The sequence below is a fragment of the Triturus cristatus genome, chromosome 7, assembly GCF_964204655.1.
Source record: "Triturus cristatus chromosome 7, aTriCri1.1, whole genome shotgun sequence".
Taxonomy (NCBI): Eukaryota; Metazoa; Chordata; class Amphibia; order Caudata; family Salamandridae; genus Triturus; species Triturus cristatus.
Genome location: NC_140590.1, coordinates 1,693,355,539 through 1,693,363,896, shown reverse-complemented (window position 1 = coordinate 1,693,363,896; position 8,358 = coordinate 1,693,355,539). Strand labels below are relative to the sequence as shown.

The 8,358-nt window shown below is 48.4% G+C and overlaps 1 pseudogene; it reads right to left on the bottom strand.

The window, feature by feature from the left end:
• Positions 1–6,224: 6,224 nt before the first annotated feature.
• On the bottom strand, positions 6,225–7,950 carry LOC146812785 (18S ribosomal RNA; annotated as a pseudogene).
• Between the last annotated feature and the right edge of the window lie 408 nt (positions 7,951–8,358).

Here is an 8,358-nt window from a genome sequence, read left to right as displayed (position 1 = left end):
GATAATCATCTGCATGATCATCAGAGGAACCCAAAGGTGTCCTTTGGAGAATGGGAAGAATAGGGCTATTACAAACATTAGCAGTCGTCTCCTCAACCACTCCTTTCTCAATAAAGTCCTGTATAATTTGCAAGAAAGCTCGCTCACGTGTTTGCGGTATTTTATACTGAGGGATGCGAGGTAAAACAGCATTTTCCTTAACTCGGATCGAAACTGGCAGTATCTGCAAAAATCCCACATCTGTGTGGGCGGCACATCTTTAAACTCCGCAGGAAGAGTAGCATCTTTGGACAGGCACTGCATAGCACGCAAGACATCCGGACCCATTGTCATGTAAACACTCGCCGAAGAGGAAGCAAATCGTAGCATGCAATTTCATCAACAAGCCCATCAAATCTTCCCCACAATTAGACGTCAACTGGAATGGCGAATCCACAGTGAAAGGACCAACAGTCAACGCAAGAGGTTTGGAAATGGGGCTCGCAACCGGTACACCAGAAAAACCTACCAAAACATTATTATGGCCAGACAGCCGCCCCAGGGACCAAGGAACGAGAAATAGAATGGTTTGTCGCACCTGTATCCACCAAAAACTCCTTTGCCGAACTATGCACATCCGTACTAACGTACGGACCATGTTGATCTGCAGGTATCGGAATTGGTCCCACACTCTGTCCCTGGCTGTCCTAACTGTAAGACATTCCAGTCACTTCATCTGTATCATAATCATCATGATAATACTGTCCTCCCCGGGGGTCATCAAAATAATTTTGATTAGAACAACCCTGCGGGGTCGCAGCATTCTGAACCCTGTCCTGACCACCAGCTCCTCGACCTCGTCCACGAGAACCTTGTCCTCTCTGGACCGCCACCTTCTGCAAAAGCACTGGACACTCCCTACGCCAGTGTCCTTCTTTATAATACGTGCACTGATTCGGCCCTAAAGACGTTGTATTAGTTGGCCTGCTAGTTAGTACGTGGAAGCTGTCGTGCCGAAACCACCAATTCCTCTACCATTCCCCTAGAAGCCTGCAGAAACAACACCTTTGTCTTCAAATCCTCGTGCTTCTTCTCCGACCTCTCCTTATCCTTATTTTCCCTGTGTTCATAGTACTGCGCCATATTCAAAATGACAGAAGGGGAAGATGTGGACCAGGTGCTCTTGGAAGCCTGCAATCGAATTGCAATCTCAGGAAGCAAATTGGAAACAAACCTGTTAATAAACAGTCGCACACCACCTTCAATCGACAAATCCTGTCCACTATAATCTAGAAACATACCTTCAAACCGAGAAAAAAAAAAAAATCAGACACACACTCATCTTTCTTCTGACAGCATGCAGATAACTTGTCCCAATCGACTTTTCGCGGAGGGATGAGAGAATGCATATACTTAATGATACAGCCAGGCAAAGCAAGTATCTCCACTCTAGGCTTATCACTTGGCTTCCGTTCTTGATCCCATACCTTAATTTGGTCCCATGTGCCACCCAATTTCGCAACATGATCCTGTGTGTGTACTTGTCTCCAAATATCCACCAGGACTAGCACACCAAAGAACATTTTAATATCAGCAAGTGTCATCACTGTAGCTGCCTCAGTCAATTCTTTATTACATGCAGTAGGATTTTTCCTAGGGGCAGGTAACTGAGTCTTAAGGAACAAAACTTCACTCCTTTTCGATGGGGTATAAACGCACTGTTCTTGGAAACGGGCCACCAACCTTAGTCTAGTAACGTTATCATGCTGATCCCTTAGTTCTGATATTTCAGGATGATAAATAGGATGAACCTCCCGCATCGGAAACTGGGATACCTGGGTGGGACTCTTCTCAAGCAGTCTACCCCAATAAGCAACAAACTCGCAGCATTACTAAAAACTTCACCAGGCGCCATATCAGTAACATATGCATGATCCTTAATATCATATAGAATTTGCGGTACTACATCGTTGAAGCACTGCTCCCAAAAACCGATCAAAGAAGCAGACATATGCTTAAGGGCATGCTGTTGCACAAAAGGCTCATAATCTTTTATCACACTCCACACATCTTCCACACCACAAATAGGATTCCGAGCCCATTGGGCAGCCTGTTTAGCTACTACCCTTTTCTCCTCGTCTCTCATATCACCTACCTAACGTCCGCCCCATATGTTCCTTAAATTTCATCCAGTCTCTATCCTCAAATCCATGTACTGGTGTCCCACTACTCGGTAATGTCGGGTAACGGAAGAACACAGTGGGAGCAGAAACAGAAGTAGCAGGCACTAACGTCGCTACTGGCTGAGTCGCAGGTGTAAGATCTGGCAAAAAGGACGCCGAAACAATAGGTGTAGCTGGAGTAATAACAGTCCTAGTTGCCACAGACTGAGAGGGCAAAGAGAGGACAGGAGGTGCCGTGGCCAAGGCTGTCTGATCGACAGTTACAGAAGCAGAGACCGAAGAACCGGGTAGCTGGGCCTGTGAGGGAAGAGCGGGATATATCCTCTGCAGGGCATATGGGGTGGGGGTGGAGTATCTAGCAATTGTTCCACAAACGTATACATTTCTTCTTGGGTCACATAAGATTTATCAATCTGTAACCGAAACCTTCTATCTTCACGTTCAATCCCAATCTTGTTTCTCTCTATCATGTGCTACAGCTTTCTGAGTCAATGTTTGCATTCTCAAATTGGGGGCCTCTTTCTCTGCTTTCATTTGCCTCTGTTTAGCCTACTTTTGCCACGTTCGAAGAGAATCAAACACAGACTGTCTACTTCTTCTTGCAAACAACTTCTCCTGTAAAAACCCAATTTTTTGTTTCATCAAAAGTGCCCGTCAACAGCCACTGCAACTCGGCATTGTCCCTCGTACGTTTGTGCCATAGTGTACTAAACATAATAGGGCCAAGGCCATGTTTCACATACATTTCGGAGTGCCTTCTGGAGGCGCCAGCTGACTTTCTTCCAATCGAGCATCTGCAGAACAGCAACGACAACAAGAAACCAAGAACTTGCTAAACCCAGACATTTTCAAAAGTAGGCCAAATTAGTTATGTTGCCTGGCAAAGTGTTCGCAAACACTTTTTACCAAAATCGGTCCTCAGACTGTGTCAAATACAAACCAAAATCGGTTTTCCGACCGGACCAAATGCAAACCAAAATGGTACCATATCCACAAAAGAACCAAAACAAACTCACCTGGTGCACACAGGTCAAACAAATTTATTCTCCACTGCCGACTCTTTGGACCAAATGGTCAGATCCAAGGGTTTTGCCGTTCAGAACCCCAGTCCGGATGACCGCTGGGCGAGGCACTGACCGGTCAGACAAAAGGGGCAGCTGCGAGTTTCGATCCTCAGATCGGGCACACACTATCTCTACTCCAAGCTCGTTCTGCCTGAACCCACCACTGGACTGGTGGGAGCAGGCCTCTATCTAGTGGGAAAGGTATGCGCTAATAAAAACAGGTAATTCATTAGTACAGCAAGGCCCAACCTTGGAGAAACGAAAACTATCACAGCTGCTTTAAGCAAAGACAGAGTTAAATTAGTTTCGATCAAAGCTTAAAATGACAGCCAAACATAAAATGATGCTGCGAATGCTAACTTATACAGAACAATATACATAAACAACATAGTGAAGACATTTTCATTCTAACAGTTTCTAAAGGACCTCAAGACCTGGCTCTTCGATGGAACTCAGTGAACCTCCAGGAACTGCGGATCCCCCCGCCCGCCTCCCTTTTCCCTCAGCGCCTTGAGACCCGTCCCAGGTGAGTAGCTTGTACTCCATAAACCTATGATTGATTGATTGTTCGGGGAGGGTAACTTTCACAGGTTTGGCACCCTAGCGGACATTCATGGAATCACACTAAATATTCCTTATAAATAATGCCGGCACGTCTCCTGAGGGGACAGTAAAATTGTACCTCCGTGTGAAATAAAAAAGTGGGTCACTTCGGTTAACCCCGATCCAACCTAGAACCTATCACTTCACTGCCACGAAGGTGCCCCTTATGGTCAGATACCACTACCTAAATCAAATGGAGATGTGGCCTTCAGAGGGAATGTGACAAAACAATGCTTGGAAACCCGCTTTTCTCCACACTTCACTCACCCCTTCATCCTCTTCGTGCCCTTTATTTCCTTATCTCCCCCTTTCTCATATTCTTTACTCCTACTCACATTTGTACCTCCCTTCGCGTGCCCTCATTACCTTTCCCTTCCCCTCTTCTCTCACTAGGATTATCCTTTCTCTTCTATGCATTCTCCCCTCCCTCGATCTTCCCCTTTCAAACTCACTTTTCTAAATTTTATCTCTCTTTACCTTCTCCGTCACTCTTGTACAGAGTGTCCCCTGTTTCTTCTTTCTCTCGCCGCCTCTAAATTCCGCTCCATTTAACGCCACCCCTCACCAGAGGCTAGCAAGGTAAAAGTGGTCCTTAAAGAAAGTAAAGAAACTAGGCCCGTAATGTCTGGTTTGTTAGTAAAAAGAAAAGAACAGCCACCAACTGGCTGAAGTGGACCCTCCAAAACCCATGTGTCCCGGTGTCACTGCACTTTTAGTACCTGCGCCCTTTTCCCTTCCTCCTTTTTAGGTCGAGCCTAGGCAGCGCGCATGAGCTGTCGAAGACCTGAAGTAAATACTATATGGAGTGTAATCCCACCTGCTGCTTGGGATTGGTTCACTCCTGTGCCCCTCCTGCTTGCTGGCTCCTCTTTGGTAGATGCTCCGGAGACATCACTTCCGTTATCGGGCAGCAGCACTGCCCAACTACAGTTACCCAACATTGAGTGTTTATATATTATTTTGGGGACTACTTTTTAGGTCGAGCATGACACACTCATATGCATACATAATCAGCACAGCGCTCGTCACGAGTGCCTTGCTGTTAGTCATACATAATCAGCACGACGCTGGTCATGAGCGCCGCACTGTTAATGGTTTCATTGTTTTTTCCACTCCCTGCTCTCACTTCCCCCTCCCTTCTCTCTCCGGTGACGTATTAGTGGCGCATCGGTGTGAGGATGCGGTGGCTCGCAGTTGTGTCCTCAGGATTATGGGGTTGTGTACCTGGAGACTTAAGGCGGTGTTGCCTGAGCAGTTGGTGCCAGGCACTTGTGTACAAGAAGCATGGGGACTCGCGGCTCAGCCTGCGATTGGAACGATAGAAGCTTCTGGATCTGGGGAATGCTGGGGTTCATGTGAAAATGCTGGCCACACCCATCAATCCGTCTGACCTCAACATGATCCAAGGTTCATATGCTTTCCGATCTGCCACCTGTTGGTGGTAATGAAGGGGTCGGAGAGGTGCTAGCGGTTGGCAGTGACGTAACTGGCCTGCAACCTGGTGACTGGGTGATACCAAGCAGGCCTTGGGACCTGGAGAACTGAAATGGTGGCGGCAGCCGGGACCCGGTTGAATAGCTGTGCTAGTGGGTCATCTATTCGTTAACGCCTTGGTTAAATAGCTGCATTATTGCCCTGGTTAAATAGCCTTGTTCCTGTGTGTGAATGCCCTGGTGGAATAGCTGTGTTAAAATGCTTCTTTTTCTACACCAGAGGTACGCCTGCTCCATCTCCATGCTTCATCCCCCCGCTGTTCCGTTTCCTTAAAATATGAATGGATGTCCTTTAGTCATCAATAGATTAGTTCCTTTTAGTGGTCCTGGGAGGTGGGATTTGCCTCAGTACAGAACTATACAAGGAAGTTCTGTACGGCTCTCCTTTCTAAAGAGGTGACAACCTAGCAAGAAGCTAGGTGAGTGACCCCCATTGACGATGTGAGTAGGGGTGTGTTTGCGTGAGTGGCGAGCTTCTCATACCTCACCCCAGTAGCTTGGCACAATCATGTATACAAATGGACATGTGCTTTTTGGGTCTCTGGTTCCAGTAGTAGGAGGAAAGTGCTGACCTAGTTTCTTTGAACTCAGTATCTATTTTCCAGCCACCCCCGACTCTTTCAGGGTCTCTGATCCGGATTGAGTATATTTTAACATCATCCCTGTAAAACCTTCCTCAAACTAAACTTTTCACTCAAAGGCCTTTTACGATAAAAAACGAGTGCCACATTATTGTGCAGCCAAGAAACAAACCTTGCAATTGTAGAGAATCTGAGCAAGTCATTGAGAATTTCACAAAAGAACAAGTATATAAAAATACAAAATGGCATTGTTTCTCATTTTAAACATGTACTGACAGTATTCATCAAATCAGTAGACAACAAGGTGTCGATGCAGCAGGGTTTCGATCGGCCCTCCGACTCACACACGTCGACTCCTTGGTCCGTGTTTCAAGACGGGTTGGGTGGGTAACTGACATCGCCGCAGACCCCTGGCGCCCAGCATAGCCGATCCGAGGACCTCACTAAACCATCCATTCGGTAGTAGCGACGGGCGGTGTGTACAAAGGGCAGGGACTTAATCAACGAGAGCTTATGACCCGCACTTACTGGGAATTCCTCGTTCATGGGAAATAATTGCAATCCCCAATCCCTATCATGAACAGGGTTCAGCGGGTTACCCGCACCTGTTGGCGAAGGGTAGACACATGCTGATCCGTTCAGTGTAGCATGTGTGCAGCCCCAGACATCTAAGGGCATCACAGACCTGTTATTGCTCGATCTTGTGTGGCTGAACGTCACTTGTCCCATTAAGAAGCTGGACGCCGACCGCTGGGAGGAGTCTCGCTCATTATCGGAATTAACCAGACAAATCGCTCCACCAACTAAGAACAGCCATGCACCACCACCCACAGAATCGAGAAAGAGCTATCAATCTGTCAATGCTTTCCGTGTCCGGGCCGGGTGAGGTTTCCCGTGTTGAGTCATATTAAGCCGCAGGCTCCACTCCTGGTGGTGCCCTTCAGTCAATTCCTTTAAGTTTCAGCTTTGCAACCATACTCCCCCTGGAAACCAAAGACTTTGGTTTCCCAGAAGCTGCTCGGCGGGTCATGGGAATAACACCGCCGGATCGCTAGTCGGCATTGTTTATGGTCGGAACTGTGACGGTATCTGATAGTCTTCGAACTTCTGACTTTCGTTCTTGATTAATGAAAACATTCTTGGCAAATGCTTTCGCTTTGGTTCGTCTTGCGCCAGTCCAAGAATTTCACCTCTAGCGGCACAATACGAATGCCCCCGGCCGTCCCTCTTAATCATGGCCCTAGTTCCGAAAACCAACAAAATAGAACCGGAGTCCTATTCCATTATTCCTAGCTGAAGTATTCAGGCGACCTGCCTGGTTTGAACACTCTTATTTTTTCAAAGTAAACACTTCGGACCCCCAGGACACTCAGTCAAGAGCATCAAGGGGGCGCCGAGAGGCAGGGGCTGGGACAGGCGGTAGCTCGCCTTGCGGCAGGCCGCCAGCTCGATCCCAAGATCCAACTACGAGCTTTTTAACTGCAGCAACTTTAATATACGCTACTGGAGCTGGAATTACTGCGGCTGCTGGCACGAGACTTGCCCTCCAATGGATCCTCGTTGAAGGATTTAAAGTGTACTCATTCCAATTACATTGGGAGTGGGTAATTTGCGCCCCTGCTGCCTTCCTTGGATGTGGTAGCTGTTTCTCATGCTCCCTCTCTGGAATCGAACCCAGATTCCCCGTTACCCGTGGTCACCATGGTAGGCACAGAAAGTACCATCGAAAGTTGATAGGGCAGACATCCGAATGTATCATTGCCGTCACACAGACATGCGATCGGCCCAAGGTTATCTAGAGTCACCGAAGCGTCCGGGTGAGACGAGATTGGTCTGATAAATGCACGCATCCCGGGAGGTCAGCGCTCGTCGGCATGTATTAGCTCTAGAATTACCACAGTTATCTAAGTAACAGATGGAGCGATCAAAGGAACCATAACTGATTTAATGAGCCATTCGCAGTTTCACTGTACCGGCCGTGTGTACTTACACGTGCATGGCTTAATCTTTGAGACAAGCATATGCTACTGGCAGGATCAACCAGATAGCCTGCTGACAGGGTGGGTTCGGTCCCTGACCAGCAACCTTCACGCACCCCTCTCTCTGGGAGCCTTCTGGGGGAAGGAGCCCTCCGGCCTGGGCGGGAGGGCTCGCTGGAGGGGTGGGAAGGTGCAGTCACTTGGGTAACGGCAGGCCCAGCCGTCTTCCCCGGAAGGGAGAGGCGGGTCGAGGTGCAGCCTGAGCGAGACGCATGGGTGCCGGAGCCTGGCGGCGGCACCCCTCAGAACGGTTGTTCCGAGCTGCTGTGGAAATGTGCTGGGCGGAGAGGGATGACAGCGTGGCGCACTGGGCCTACGAACCTGCTGGGCAGCAGCATCCGAGGGCCTGGCGCCACCCGACCCCTTCCACTTGTGTCAGACCACGGGGGGGCACGAGCTGACGGGGCAACTTGGCC